At 47.2% G+C, this 14,686-nt stretch overlaps 1 protein-coding gene across 11 annotated transcripts in view; it reads right to left on the bottom strand.

Moving 5' to 3' along the window:
- LOC134927784 (poly(rC)-binding protein 3-like) overlaps nt 1-14,686 on the bottom strand; it is a 2,026,162-nt gene that overhangs the window by 330,254 nt on the left and 1,681,222 nt on the right. The gene's annotated exons all lie outside the window — the stretch shown is intronic.

The following is a 14,686-nucleotide window of genomic DNA, read 5'->3' as shown; positions in this document are numbered from 1 at the left end:
TCAAATATCAGGAGTTTGCATTAAAGAGTTAAAAATAATTTACTATTTTTGCCCATTTATAGTGTTCAGTGTATCATCTTTTATTCCGTTTAATTTCTCTTTATTTCCAATTTGCATATTTTTAAAAGTAGAGCTTTTGAATATTTTATAAAAAAATAAATACATTTCACAATAAAATATGCTGACATTACTACGTAGGCAACGTCAATTAACTGCACTGGGAAAAGGCAGCTAAAAATAAAAATACTTTAATTTTCACATACAGTAAATTAAGTTGCATTACCACACTGTTTTCTCCCCTTTTTTCCAATACCGGCCTAGGCTCAGAGGACAGGTACTGATTATGGATTTGAATGGATTTTCCTCTAATTTTATCCATTTAAAAACTTTTAATTCTAACAAAGCATGATTTGTTCTGCTGCAGCATAGGGGTTTGAAAGCTTACACGTATTGACGTTGACTTTTAAATGACAGTCAAAACCATTGCTTAGTAAATGCTGTTTATTATACCGCTTTTACACCAAAGAATGCGGGTCGCAGCCGGGAACCCTGACACGGGAGCTACTCGGGCGCGACCCGCGTCAGCCCCCTTTTACACCAGACTCACCAGCCCCGCACGCCGCCTGCATATAGAGTGTAAATGGGAAGCCGGGTCACATCGACCCGGCTACCGTTTACACTGCTCAGTTTGCCAGGTTGAACACATGTTCAACCCCAGAAACTTCCAGAGTTGGAATACCGGGTCACACGACCCAGACTATTCCAACTCGACCCTTTTACACCAGCCAGCAACACGGTTATGCGCGCCCATGTGCAATAACCCGTGTTACTAGCTGGTGGTGCAAAAGGGGTATTAGACTGTAAACTAAGGGCCTTATTCAGCAACCTTTTACACTAACATGCGGGGGGGCGCCCAGCACAGGGCACGTCTATCCTGCATGCCAGGTCATGCCCCCTGCTATAATGCAAACGCATCGCTATACAGTGATGAACTCGCATGTTTAGGGCTTCCCCCTGCCTTCGCAGCCTCGTCATCTTTTGAATCTCAGCAGCTGTGTGTAACATCACGATGCCGCCACGGCCCACAAATAATGCATTAACGCTCACAAAACACGGTGTTGATGCCCTGTCACTGATCCCCCGACAGTACGATCGCAGTTTAAGACCTTGCATATGCACGCACTGGTGCGCGCACATGTGCTGAAATCACATAAAATTACATAGAATTGCTAACCATGCTGAATCGGGCCCAAAAGTCGATAATCATCAATACCTACAGATGCGACAATACACATAGTGAAACAAAAATAATGTTTACTTTATTCTTTTATCTTCCACACATCTTAGCATCCATCATGGCCACTTTTTAGTAAGAGTGCTGTGCACGGGAAACTATCTTTATCAATCCTCCTTGTTCCACTCATTTTCTATGCCTAAAACGGGATCCGGTCTGAAGATCGACAGTGTCTAGGTCGACAATGTTTAGGTCAACCACTATAGGTCGACAGTCACTAGGTCGACATGGACGGAAGGTCGACAGGGTTTCTAGGTCGACATGTGCTAGGTCGACAGGTCTAAAGGTCGACATGAGTTTTTCACATTTTTTTCTTTTTTGAAATTTTTTCATACTTAACGATCCACGTGGACTACGATTGGAATGGTAAAGTGTGCCGAGCAAAGCGGTAGCGGAGCGAAGGCACCATGCCCGAAGCATGGCGAGCGAAGCGGTGCACTAATTTGGGATCAAAATCCTCATGTCGACCTTTAGACCTGTCGACCTAGCACATGTCGACCTAGAAACCCTGTCGACCTTCCATCCATGTCAACCTAGTGACTGTCGACCTAAACATTGTCGACCTAGACACTGTCGATTTGATGAACCACACCCGCCTAAAACATCTACCAACACTTTTGGTGTACCCTGTAAAGTAGATTGCTTTCACTATTTCCACAGAAGGCTGTTAATCACTGGAGTCTTGCCCTCAGTGCAGGGGTGGATCCAGAAGAAAATTAAAGGGGTGGCAGCATGATAGGGGAACGGTAATAGTTATATTTACACGCGCCTAAGGTACACGTGCTCCCAGATAAGGGGTGTGGTATCACAGAGGGTGTGGCCTCACAGAATACACCATCAGGTAATGAATGGCTGTAGGAGCGCATCCCTGCTGGATTAATGCCAATGTTTCACCCTGATGAAAAGGCTGATTGGGCCTTGAAATGTTGGTCACCGGTTCCATTAGTTATCAGAGCCTCGAAGGCACCCCAGCACTAAATACTGTAATTATAAAAGTTTTTAGTTGGTGGTGGCAGGTGCAGCATACCTTGTTTTGGGCACTGCACTGAGACTCAGACTACAGGACTCAAACTGCCCATCTTTGATTAGCAGAAGCAGCCAGCTGGATCTCCAACAAGCAGTATAAGACATCTGCAGGACAGCCCTGTCACAATCACACGGGCCGTCTTCTCAAAGCCGAGGCTGAGTTTGACTGCACCTAGCATGGTGGTAAAGGAAGTGGAGGAGGAAGCGCTGGGAAACTGTGCGGTGCAGTAAGGGCTAATGAAGCCTTCTGCACCATCATAAGTAACAGTCTTACTCGATGCTGGCATTTGAACCCCGCGCCTGGGCTGGACTCTGGCCGGCTGGCAGTGGGGGAGGTAGGATGCGGTGTGAGCAGGGAGCCTCCCCATTGCTTACCACACGGACTTGGTGTTAGAGCCGCGGTGGGTCCTAGTGCCTGCCGGCTCTTTTATCAAATCTGACTGACGGAAATAGCAGTAGTGCTGCTGCTGTTCTCTTCTTGAAACAAAAAAGAAGTCAGAAATGACAGGGGGGCACGGGCCCGAGTGCCCCCCCATCCTGGATCCGCCTATGCCTCAGTGTGAACAGCCTATGGGCCTAATTCAGCATGAGTTGTAGTTGTGTGAAAATTTGCACAACTAAAACTCAATACACTAGCATGCAGGGGGCCACCTAGCACAGGGAAAGGCCGACCAACATGCGGGGTCCTCCCCACCCAACACCACCCCTGCTGAAATGTGAGCTCTTCACTGAACAACGGAGCGCTTGCATGTTTACGGATGCCCCCTGCCTACTCAACCTAGCTGCGAAGGCAGTCACTGGGAAGCCATGTTTCGGGTCGCAACGGCTGCGTGTGATGCATACTTGCCTACTTTTGAAAAGTAGTTTCAGGGAGACTGCAGGTAGTCTCATATTGTGCCGAGTGGCGTGTCTAGCTCCACCTATGGACGTATCTACTGCCACTTAGGGGTGTGTCATGCAGCAGCAGATGAAAACTAAAGTACTAAGTGTAGCTTGCTCCCTGAGGGGTTTGTGTATTTGTGGCATATTAAGTCACAAAAAATAGCTAATTTACGTGATCATTGGCATTGCGGCCGAGTTCAGATCAGCCGCAGTATGTGACACTGACTGACTCAACCAAAATGAGTCCTCAGACAAAGTATTTTTAAAACCTCCACTGTTTGTACTAATAGGGGTCAGTGCTAGCCTACACACACACATACCGTTCCATCCTATACACACATAGGACAGTTCCAGCCTATACACAGAGGGGGGCAATCAAAAAGCCTATAGGGAAGCTTCAGGGTTAACCACAGACATTCACCCCAGGACCTGGCACTCCTTGCTGTCATTCTCTGTGCTGCATAGCATCTGGGTCAAAGAGGCCACAGTTGGGCCATGGAGCTGCTCTCCAGCTCCATGGCCCTACTGCTCCAGTTTCATGTGTGGGGCCCCCGGCAGCACAACCTCCGCATGCTGATCCAGGAGCTCCACCAGTAGAGACAGCTGCTGCTCAACATGCCACTCCACCTGCATGGCCTAGGTCACAGTAACTTCAGCGTCTAGCCCCATTAAATCAAGACTCACATATGCGCTGTTAGGATTTGCGATGGGCCAGTGGGGAATCCCAAAGTGTATAGCTTTCTGGGGCAGTGGGAGTAGGGTAGCCAACCATGCATTCATGTGGGGATATAGTTATGTGACCGGTGGTCACATTACCGGCAACTACATTCCGCAGCCCCCTAATCCCAACAGTTGGTATGCCAACTAGCAGGGACTATTTTCACTCAGGGGTGTCCACGACACCCATAGAGTGGGAATAGAACCTGTGGTGAGCACAGCGAGCCTGCAAGGGGACTCGGTGTGCTCGCCTCCCATGGTCGGTATTCTAGCGTCGGGGTGCTGATTGCTGGGATCACGGCCACTGGTAACCCATAACCAACCCTTAATGTCTACCCAAAAATCATCTACTCACCAAAATATACCTACTGTCTGCTGGATACACCTGCTCCAGCCACCTCAGTAAGATACATAAATACTACTCTGTACCAACCACCCCCCACTTACACATATACCTCTTATTGATGTAGAAATCTATTATTTTTACATATATATATATATATACACACACACACACACGAGTGTATATATATCCTGACAAAAGAACTACAGTAAATTTTTGTGAAACGTTGACAAACATTTGTGTTTCATATGTTGGCCATACTCCACAAATGTTCAGTAATTGGGAACCAACCTCCCCCACACACATATACCCCAGCTGCACCTACCAGCCTCCCCCACACACATATACCCCAGCCCTGCACCCACCAGCCTCACTCCACACATATACCCCAGCCCTGCACCCACCAGCCTATCCCACACATAAATACCCTAGCCCTGCACCCACCAGCCGATCCCACACACATATACCCCAGCCCTGTACCCACCAGCCACCCCCCACAAACATACCCCAGCCCTGCACCCACCAGCTTCCCCCTCACACATATACCACAGCATTGTACCCACCAGTCTCCTCCACACACATATACCCCAGCACTGTACCTAATAACCTCCCCCCATACATATACCCCAGCACTGTACCTACCAGCCTCCCCCACACATATATACCCCAGGCCTGCACCCAGCAGCCTTCCCCACACACATATACCTCATTCCTGCACTCAGTAACCTCCCTCACTTGTATAAAGCCCAGCCCTGCACCCACCAGCAGCCCTCACGTACATACAGTGCATCCGGAAAGGATTCACAGCGCTTCACTTTTTCCACATTTCCCGGGATCGGGATTGGAGTATCCCAGGATTTAGGCCACAAATTGGCCTGGATTCAATTCTGGGACTGGAAGCTCCAATCCCGGGGATTGCGAGATCAGGTGACCCTTTAATGCCGGGCAGCGTTGATCGTTCTTAGGACCTCAACGCTGCCCATCTCCCTCCTCCCCCTGCACAGCGTGCCCTCTGATGTCACACTGTGCAGTCACCAGCCCGTCACCCGCCGCCTCCTCTGGTCACCCGCCACCCCCTCCAGGCTCCCCCTGCAGTCAGCATCAGCAGCCCACTGCTGATTGTGAATGAAGATCTCCACCCTCCCACCTCTGCAGTTTGGTGTTGGTGAGTTATGTCTGTGGAGCGGAGGGGGGGAGAGGGAGGGCGGGCGGACACACAGTAAATAAGCAAATGCGAGGGTGTGGCTTGGCATGAGAGCTCCAGCCACAGAAGCCCTAAAAGTGATTTATAGGAGCTAATCCCTACCAGCTCTGCTCCCCACGTACTTCCCCGGAGCCTGGGAACCTACTACACCGCTAGAGGCAGGTTTGTGGAGCCGGGAGGGGTCTCCTACCTCTCTGCAGGTTGCAGCCTGTCTCCCCTGCCGAAGCCGGGGACTAAATTTTCCTCTTCACCTCGCGGCTGGTGCCGCTCCTACTTGCCACGTGGACTGACGCTTCCTCCGCTTTGGTCCTACTGAGCCGCTCCATCACTTGACTCCCCCACCTCTGGTCCACGGTGACTGCTGCCTGCCCTGCTTTCAGACCAGCCCTGGCGCCCACTGGCTTCCGCACCTCAGGCCTGCTCAGCTGCCCACAGCTTCTATGCCGGACGGCTCCTGTGGCATCCACCCTGATGTGGCTCCCCCAGGACTAGCCGCTTGGTCCTGGCACCCTTCGTGCAGCCCGAAGTCAGCCTTTACTAACCGGTGGCCATCTTATTCTGGAACTGAGGAGAGCAGCCACAACTTGGGGCTGCACACATATTGGTGAGTAGTGTTCTTTCCCCCTATTGCTGCTGGCCCATAACAGCAAGATCCAGCTGGGAGATCACCTATTTATGCTGTACCTGGGGACACTTTCTCCCACTGTGGTCCCCTCCAGGATATCTATGTACCAGAGTCTAGTTGCTTTTTCATGCTTGTTTTTCACTATACTGCAATAGACTCTCCTTGTGAAATGCATCTATTGGGTTGGAGCTCCCTTTAGTGTTTCTTTTGCATACATTGATTTACCTTTACAACTTCATCACTCTCAGTTGTATATGCATATTGGAAGGATATACGGGCCACTACGGGACATTTGCTCTGCACTGGTGGTATGGTGGCTGCCTCGTATCCATCTCTTCTGTCACACAGAGAGAGGAGACCCATCACCGATATATGTTCTCACTGTCCTGGCGACTGATACTTGTCTAATGCTATGCTAATGCCCTTCCACTGGGAGTCACCACATTGACGACACTTAACAGAACACTGTGCAGTTTCATTGAAGCTCGGCTCTGCGCCTAATGACCTCACTTTTATATATGTTCTAACTTCAGAAAGGAAACACAGTGCGGCGTAAGGAGTCTGCTCCCAGATGGGGATGAGATCCTTCCTACACTCTACACCTGCTAAATCCTCCAGAGGCTTCTCTCCTCCCAGTCCTTCTTCCTGTCATTCCACCTCGCCTGCCTCCCCCCTACTGATGGATCTGCCTTATCACACACTCAGGGTGATACAGCCCTCCAGGACATTTTAACTTTTATAAAAACTCTACCTACTAAACAGGACCTCCTGGAGAGCTGGCATCTATTAAACATGATATTTCTCAGCTTTCTAATAGAGTGTGCACACTGGAGGAACACTGTGATTCTGCTGATGTGTTCATGCGATCCCTCACTGATGTTATTGTGGATCAATCAGATGACATCCAGTCGCTCTGTTCCCGTGTGCTGGATTCAGATAACAGAGGTAGGCGGAAGAATATACGGGTGAGAGGTATTCCTGAGGATGTCCCTGAAACAGGCCTAGTGGATGCTCTGACGAAAATCTTCAATGAGGTTCTGGAAAGAGACCCAGTTAACACTATAACGTTAGATAGGGCTCATCATGCCCTCAAACCGAGAGGTCTCCCTACATCCCGCCCCCGCGACATCTGCACTACTACTCTCAAAAAGAGGAGATCATGGGTAAAGTGCGTTGACTAGATGGTGTGGACTTTAATGGCGAACCAATTGCCATTTACCAGGATCTTTCCTGGCACACTCTCTAACAACAGAAAGCTCGTCAGCCCCTCATGGAGGAACTCTGCAAACGCCAGCTCAAATACAGATGGGGCTTTCCCTTTAATCTTCAGGTCTCATCATCTGGGAAAATCCACACCCTGCACACCGCCTCCGACCTCCCCACATTCTGCTCTGGTCTCGGTCTCCCGTCCATCAAGATCCCTGACTGAGAATTTGCTTCCCCTGATCTGCATCCACCACAGCGTTCTGGAAACGATGCATCCTGACAAATCGTGCATACATCTAAAGGGAAGATCTCTACAGCTCCTACTGCTGGCTCAGGCTCCTCCGTTACCTGATTTCATTTTTCCCAGGTGACCTGAGAATGGAACTTTTTCCTCCTGTTCGCAGAGATCTTGAACTGTCCAGTTGTGGTGTGACGGGTGAGATAAGCCTTGCATTACCCTATTTAGCTATTGCCCCATCTCAGTTACCTCCCCCTCCAGTTTCTTCTCTCTACCTGGACTTTCCTATAATGTTTATGCTATTGTACAATCTGTGGTTACTGACAGTTTCTGTTTTTCTAATGTTATTAGTTTATCTTGTGCCTAAAGTGATGACTCCCTTGCCCCATTCCTGCACACAGCCATAGTGCCGTATGGGACTTCCGGTTTGTAAATATACCAGTCCTCCCATGGCGGGTCTCTTTTTGTTATTGATGTTTTTACTTTCTGTGCTTTGTCTTTTTCCCCCCTTTTCTTTTCTGAACTTCTTCTTCCTCTTCTTTGTTGACCTATCTGAGTTACCAGCTGAAATGCACTGTTTTATTTTTAATGTCTGTTTCTGGTAGGCTAAAGATTGCCTCAATAAATGCCACAGGCCTTACTGTCCCTGAAAAAAGGTCCCATCTCTTTAGGTCATTGTGGTCAGATAGGGTGGATAAATTCAGGAGACGCACTTTAAAATTTCTGCCCGCCGCTCTTCCCTTACTAACCATAGATTTCCTCTTACATTTTATTCCAACAACCCTGATAGTAAGTCCAAGGGGATCACTATACTTTTCGCTAAATCCCTGCAGGTCACCGATGTCTCTGTCCATAAACTGGTTCCTGGTAGATTATTGGTGGTTAATTGCACTATATTTTCCAAATCTACACACTCATAGTGATTTACGCCCCTAACCAGGATCAACCATCTTTTTTTTGCTCATATTTCCCCCATATTGAATCTCCTTTTACAGGTATTTTGGGGGGTGACTTAAAATGGGCCATGAACCTTTCCATAGACACCTCCCCCATCACTCCGAAATTTTCCAAACAAAAACACAGACAGGTTAGGAGGGTGTTTCACAAGCTTCAACTTGCTGACTCTTGGAGGATCACACACCCTTCTGATCGGGATTTTTCCTTTTATTCTCACCCACACCAGGTTTACTGTCACTTAAGTAATAAATAAATTGTGCCACTAAAAGACAGATAACTAGGCACTGGTTGCTTCATTCAAAAGAAATGTAGTCTTTTTCAACAATCACTTTGTAACAGCTGCAGCTATAATTAGGGACCACTTAATCCCTTTAAGAAATACTAGAACACACAAACGAATATACAGCGCCGCTGTGCCAAAGTGAATATCATATAGCAATATCACAATTATAATTAAAAAAACATATATTTATTATACAGTGTTAATACACTCGGCCGGTGTTAGCTATTATTACATAATAATGAAAACAATAACAATTGTAACATTTAACAACGGGGTTTAAGTTGAATTATTTGCTTCAACAGTTTAATAGTAAATCGCTTGTTACACATGTAACTAAGCAACAAGGATACAGTTGAATAAGTTTATACTTATACACTTTTCTTCTAAGAGTCGGACCCCCACCATATTATTATCAACAGATGCAGAAAAGGCCTTTGATAGGGTCAACTGAGGGCTGTACTGAAGCACATTGGGTTAGGACCACAAGCACTTCATAGAGTGTTGTCTCTTTACACACGGCCATCAGCTCGAGTTCAGGTTAACGGGGTCCTGTCTGATATTTTCCTATTAGCAATGGGACATGGCAAGGATGTCCCTTATCCCCCTTGATATTCGTACTTTGTATTGAAGCTTTGGTTAGGGATATTAGGGCTAACGATCACATCACAGGGCTACAAGTGGGTGATACCAATTATAGACTAGCTTTATTCGCTGACAATTTGTTGACAATTCTCAGGCGTCCCTCTCATTCCCTCCCACTCCTCATGCGTGACCCGAACATTTTCAGCTCACTTTCTAACTTCAAGGTCAATACGTCCAAATCATACTCCCTTAATATTTCCACTCCTTCATCTACATTAGTCACCTGCAAAACTACTTACCCATTTATATGGAAGGACTCCCATATAACAAAATTAGGTTCAATTTCCCAGCACTTATCGCATTTATTGTCCCTGATCTTTTACCCTTTACTCCAATCAATTAAAAAGGACTACTGAAGATGGCAATATAACAGTATATCCTGGTTGGGTAGAATTAACGTCGTGAAGATGAACACCCTGCCCAAATTACTCTATCTTCTCCAAGAATTACTGATCTATATCCCGGATGCTTGGTTCCGCTCCATATGATCCTTGATCCATCAATTCATATGGTTTAAAAAAAGACCCGGGATTAATAGATCTGTCTTGTGTCAATTTGATTACATATGAACTAGTGCACGTTGTTGTGCACGATTACTTTTTACATGTTTGATGCTGTCTTTTTTCCTCGATTTTGTACCAATTTATATCTGTATTTTCTTAAAAAAACAAAGATTATACAAGAAAAAGAGCAAATCACGGGTATCCCGGGGTTGACCATTTTCAATCCCAATAACCGGGATTGAAAAAAATAGGATTTTAATTACCTACCGGTAAATCCTTTTCTCGTAGTCCGTAGAGGATGCTGGGGTCCACATTAGTACCATGGAGATGTACCAAAGCTCCCAGAATGGGAGGGAGAGCGTGGAGGCTCCTGCAGAACTGATTGACCAAACTTAAGGTCCTCAGGGGCCAAAGAATCGAACCTGTAGAATTTTGCAAACGTGTTCGACCCAGACCAAGTAGCTGCTCGGCAAAGCTGTAAAGCCGAGACACCCCAGGCAGCCACCCAGGAAGAACCCACCTTACGAGTAGAGTGGGCCTTAAGAGATTTTGGACACGGCAGTCTTGCCGTAGAATACGCATGCTGGATAGTGAACCTGATCCAGTGAGAGATCTTCTGCTTAGAAGCAGGACACCCAAATTTCTTGGGATCATACAGGACAAAGAGAGAGTCCGATTTTCTGTGATGAGCAGTCCTCTTCACATAGATTTTCAGAGCCCTTACAACAGCCAAGGACTTTGACGGAATTGAGTCAGTAGCAACTGGCACCACAATAGGTTGGTTGATATGAAAAGCTGACACAACCTTTGGAAGGAACTGCTGACATGTACGGAGCTCAGCTCTATCTTCATGGAAGATTAAATAGGGGCTTTTACAAGAGAAAGCCCCCAACTCCGACACACATCGAGCAGAAGCTAAGGCCAACAAAGTGACAGCCTTCCACGTGAGAAACTTGAATTCAACCTCCCGTAGAGGCTCGAACCATTTTGATTGGAGGAACTGTAACACCCTGTTAAGATCCCATGGTGCCGTAGGCAGCACAAAGGGAGGCTGGATGTGCAGAACCCCTTTCAAAAAAGTCTGAACCTCAGGGAGGGAAGCCATCTGTTTCAGGAAGAAAATGGATAAGGCCGAAATCTGGAACTTTACGGATCCCAACCTTAGGCCCATATCCACACCTGCTTGCAGGAAGAGGAGAAACCGTCCCAGTTGAAACTCCACCGTAGGAAACCTCTTGAATTCACACCAAGATACATACTTTTTCCAAATGCGATGGTAATGTTTAGATATTACTCCTTTCCTAGCCTGTATCAGGGTAGGAATAACCTTGTTCGGAATGCCTTTCCGAGCTAATATCTGGCTTTCAACCTCCATGCCGTCAAATGTAGCCGCGGTAAGTCTTGATAAGTGAACGGCCCCTGTTGTAACAGGTCCTCCCGAAGGGGAAGAGGCCTCGGATCTTCCAGCAGAAGCCCCAGAAGATCTGCATACCAAGCCTTTCTTGGCCAGTCTGGAGCAATGAGGATTGCCTGAACTCTTGTTGTCCGTATTAGCTTTAGAATCCTTGGAATGAGTGGAAGTGGAGGAAACACGTACACCGACTGGAACACCCACGGAGACACCAGAGCATCCACCGCCACTGCTTGCGGGTCTCTCGACCTGGAACAATACCTCTGAAGCTTCTTGTTGAGGCGGGAGGCCATCATGTCTATCTGAGGAACCCCCCAAAGATGTGTCACATCCATGAACACCTCTGGATGGAGTCCCCACTCACCTGGATGGAGATCGTGTCTGCTGAGGAAGTCCACTTCCCATTTGTCCACTTCCGGAATGAAAATTGCTGGCAGTGCCAACACGTGTTTTTCTGCCCAGAGGATGATTCGTGTTCCCTCTGACATTGTAGCTCTGCTCTTTATTCCGACCTGTCGGTTGATGTAGACCACCATCGTTACATTGTCCGACTGTACTTGAATGGAAAGATTTTGCAGAAGATGTGCCACTTGGAGAAGACCGTTGTACACGGCTCTTAGTTACAGAATGTTTATTGGAAGACTGATTTCCAGACTTGACCACCTTCCTTGGAAGGTTTCCCCTTGAGTGACTGCGCCCCAACCCCGGAGACTTGCATCCGTGGTCAGAAGGATCCAGTCTTGAATCCTGAACCTGTGGCCCTCCAGAAGGTGAGACATTTGCAACCACCAGGGGAGTGAAATCCTTGCTTTTGGTGACAGACGTATCCTCAGGTGTATATGTAGATGAGTCCCCGACCACTTGCCTAGGAGATCCAGTTGGAAGGATCGAGCATTAAATCTTCCATACTGTAGAGCCTCGTAGGAGGCAACCATCTTCCCCAGAAGGCGAATGCACTGATGAACCGATACCCGGGCTGGCTTCAGGACATCCCGGACCATTGTTTGAATCACTATCACTTTTTTCTCCGGTAGAAACACCCTCTGCACTTCCGTGTCGAGGATCATCCCCAGGAAAGACAATCTCCTTGTCAGCTCCAAATGTGACTTTGGAAGGTTCAGGATTCAACCATGTTCCCTGAGCAGATAAGTCGTGAGAGCAATGGACTGTAACAAGGACTCCCTGGTCGATGCCTTTATCAGCAGATCGTCCAGATATGGAGTTATGTTCACTCCCTGCCTGTGGAGAACCATCATCTCTGCCATCTACCTTGGTGAACACCCTCAGTGCTGTGGAGAGACCGAATGGCAGTGCCTGAAACTGATAGTGACTGGATAACAGTGTAAACCTGAGATAAGCCTGGTGCGGTGGCCAAATCAGAATGTGGAGGTACGCATCCTTGATATCCAGGGATACCAGAAACTCTCCCTCCTCTAGACCTGAGATGACTGCTCTCAGAGACTCCATTTTGAACTTGAACTCCCTCAGATAAGGGTTTAACGATTTCAAGTTCAAAATCAGTCTGACCGAACCATCCGGTTTTGCTACCACGAAAAAGGTTTGAATAGTAACCCTTGTTTTGCATATGCGGTTGAACTGTAACAATGACCGCTGACCCTTCCAATTTATGAATAGCTTCCTGTAGGTCAGCCCTGTCTGTCAGTAAAGCTGGCAAGCCTGATTTGAAGAATCGGTGAGGCAGGAGTTCTTGAATCTCCAGTCTGTACCCCTGGGATACAATATCCTGCACCCAGGGGCAGGACGACACCCAGACGTGGCTGAAACGTCTGAGCCTCACACCCACCAGACCATCCTCCAGGCTGTGCGGTACACAGTCATGCTGAGGATTTTGAGGAACCAGAAGCAGGCTTCTGGTCCTGGGAGCCCGCAGGTGCAGGCTTTTTGGATTTTGCACGCCCACATCTAAAGAAAGTGGTAGGGGGCTTGGACTTTTTTGTCTTAGCGGTCCAAAAGGACTGCGATGCAGATGAAGAAAAGGGTTTCTTTGTAGAAGGCGTAGCTGAGGGAAGAAAAGGTGACTTACCAGCGGTTGCCTTGGAAATCCACGCATCCAACGATTCCCCAAATAGAGCCTGACCTGTGTAGGGTAGGTTCTCCACACTTCTCCTGGATTCCATGTCTGCTGACCATTGGCGTAGCCAGAGTCCCCTGCAAGCTATGACAGACATGGAAGATATCCGTGCATTCAGCGTACCCAGGTCCTTCATGGATTTCACCATGAACCCCGCAGAATCCTGTATGTTACGTAAAAACAGTTCAATGTCACTTCTATCCATTGTATCTAAATCTTCTAGTAAAATGCCTGACCACTTTACCATAGCTTTTGAGATCCATGCACAGGCAATAGTAGGCCTTAACGCCACCCCTGAAGCAGTGTATACGGATTTGAGTGTAGTGTCAATCTTACGATCAGCCGGTTCTTTTAATGCAATAGATCCCGGGACAGGTAAAACCACCTTTTTTGACAGTCTGGAGACAGATGCGTCAACTATGGGTGGGTTTTCCCCATCTTTTTCTATCCTCCTCAGGGAAGGGAAAAGCAACCAGAACCTTTTTGGGGATCTGGAATATTTTCTCCGGGGTTTCCCAGGATTTTTCAAATAAAGCATTTCATTCTTTAGACACAGGAAAGGTTAGCGAGGCTCAGAGGCAGAACTCTGGGAGGCAATGGATTCAGCTGACGCCGGGCTCCTGCTTTGAAGGGGGGCACCTCACCTCCTGTTCCATGTGTTCAGCTACATTAAACAATTAATTGACAGCAGCCAGTACCTCTTCCGTAGCTGACTTCCCCACTAGTCACTACACCTTACAATTCACACCCTCTTTATTATAGATACACAGGAAGCAGACACCTTACTGATGAAGCTATTTGCTCCTATAACGGAAGCATGAGAATTCTAACTATATGAAGTTATTTCTCTGACAATTACAAGTAACTTCATGTAGTTAAAATTCTCATACTTCCTATGCAATAGCAGATATCTCCATCAGTAAGGTGCATGCTTCCAGTGTAACAGGTTGTGGGTTCTAATCCTGGGTATGACACTTGCAAATCAACTGTCAGAGAAATGATCAGCATTGTGAGTGACTGAGCAGATCTATGTAGTGTGTGGCTGGACCCCTACATAGATCTGCCTAGTTGCAATGGTTTTGTAGTAGCTTCATACAGTTAGAATCTGCAGTCTTGTTATGTAGGAGCAAATATAAATGTAGGAGCAAATAAATAAATAAATAATTATATATATATATATATATATATATATATATATATATATAGGGCACCAATATTTTTCTTGCCTCCGGGCAACTGGGACAAACTTACTCCACTGGCGAG

This window comes from Pseudophryne corroboree, chromosome 5 (genome assembly GCF_028390025.1).
Source record: "Pseudophryne corroboree isolate aPseCor3 chromosome 5, aPseCor3.hap2, whole genome shotgun sequence".
Classification (NCBI taxonomy): Eukaryota; Metazoa; Chordata; class Amphibia; order Anura; family Myobatrachidae; genus Pseudophryne; species Pseudophryne corroboree.
This window is presented reverse-complemented; position numbering and strand designations above follow the sequence as displayed.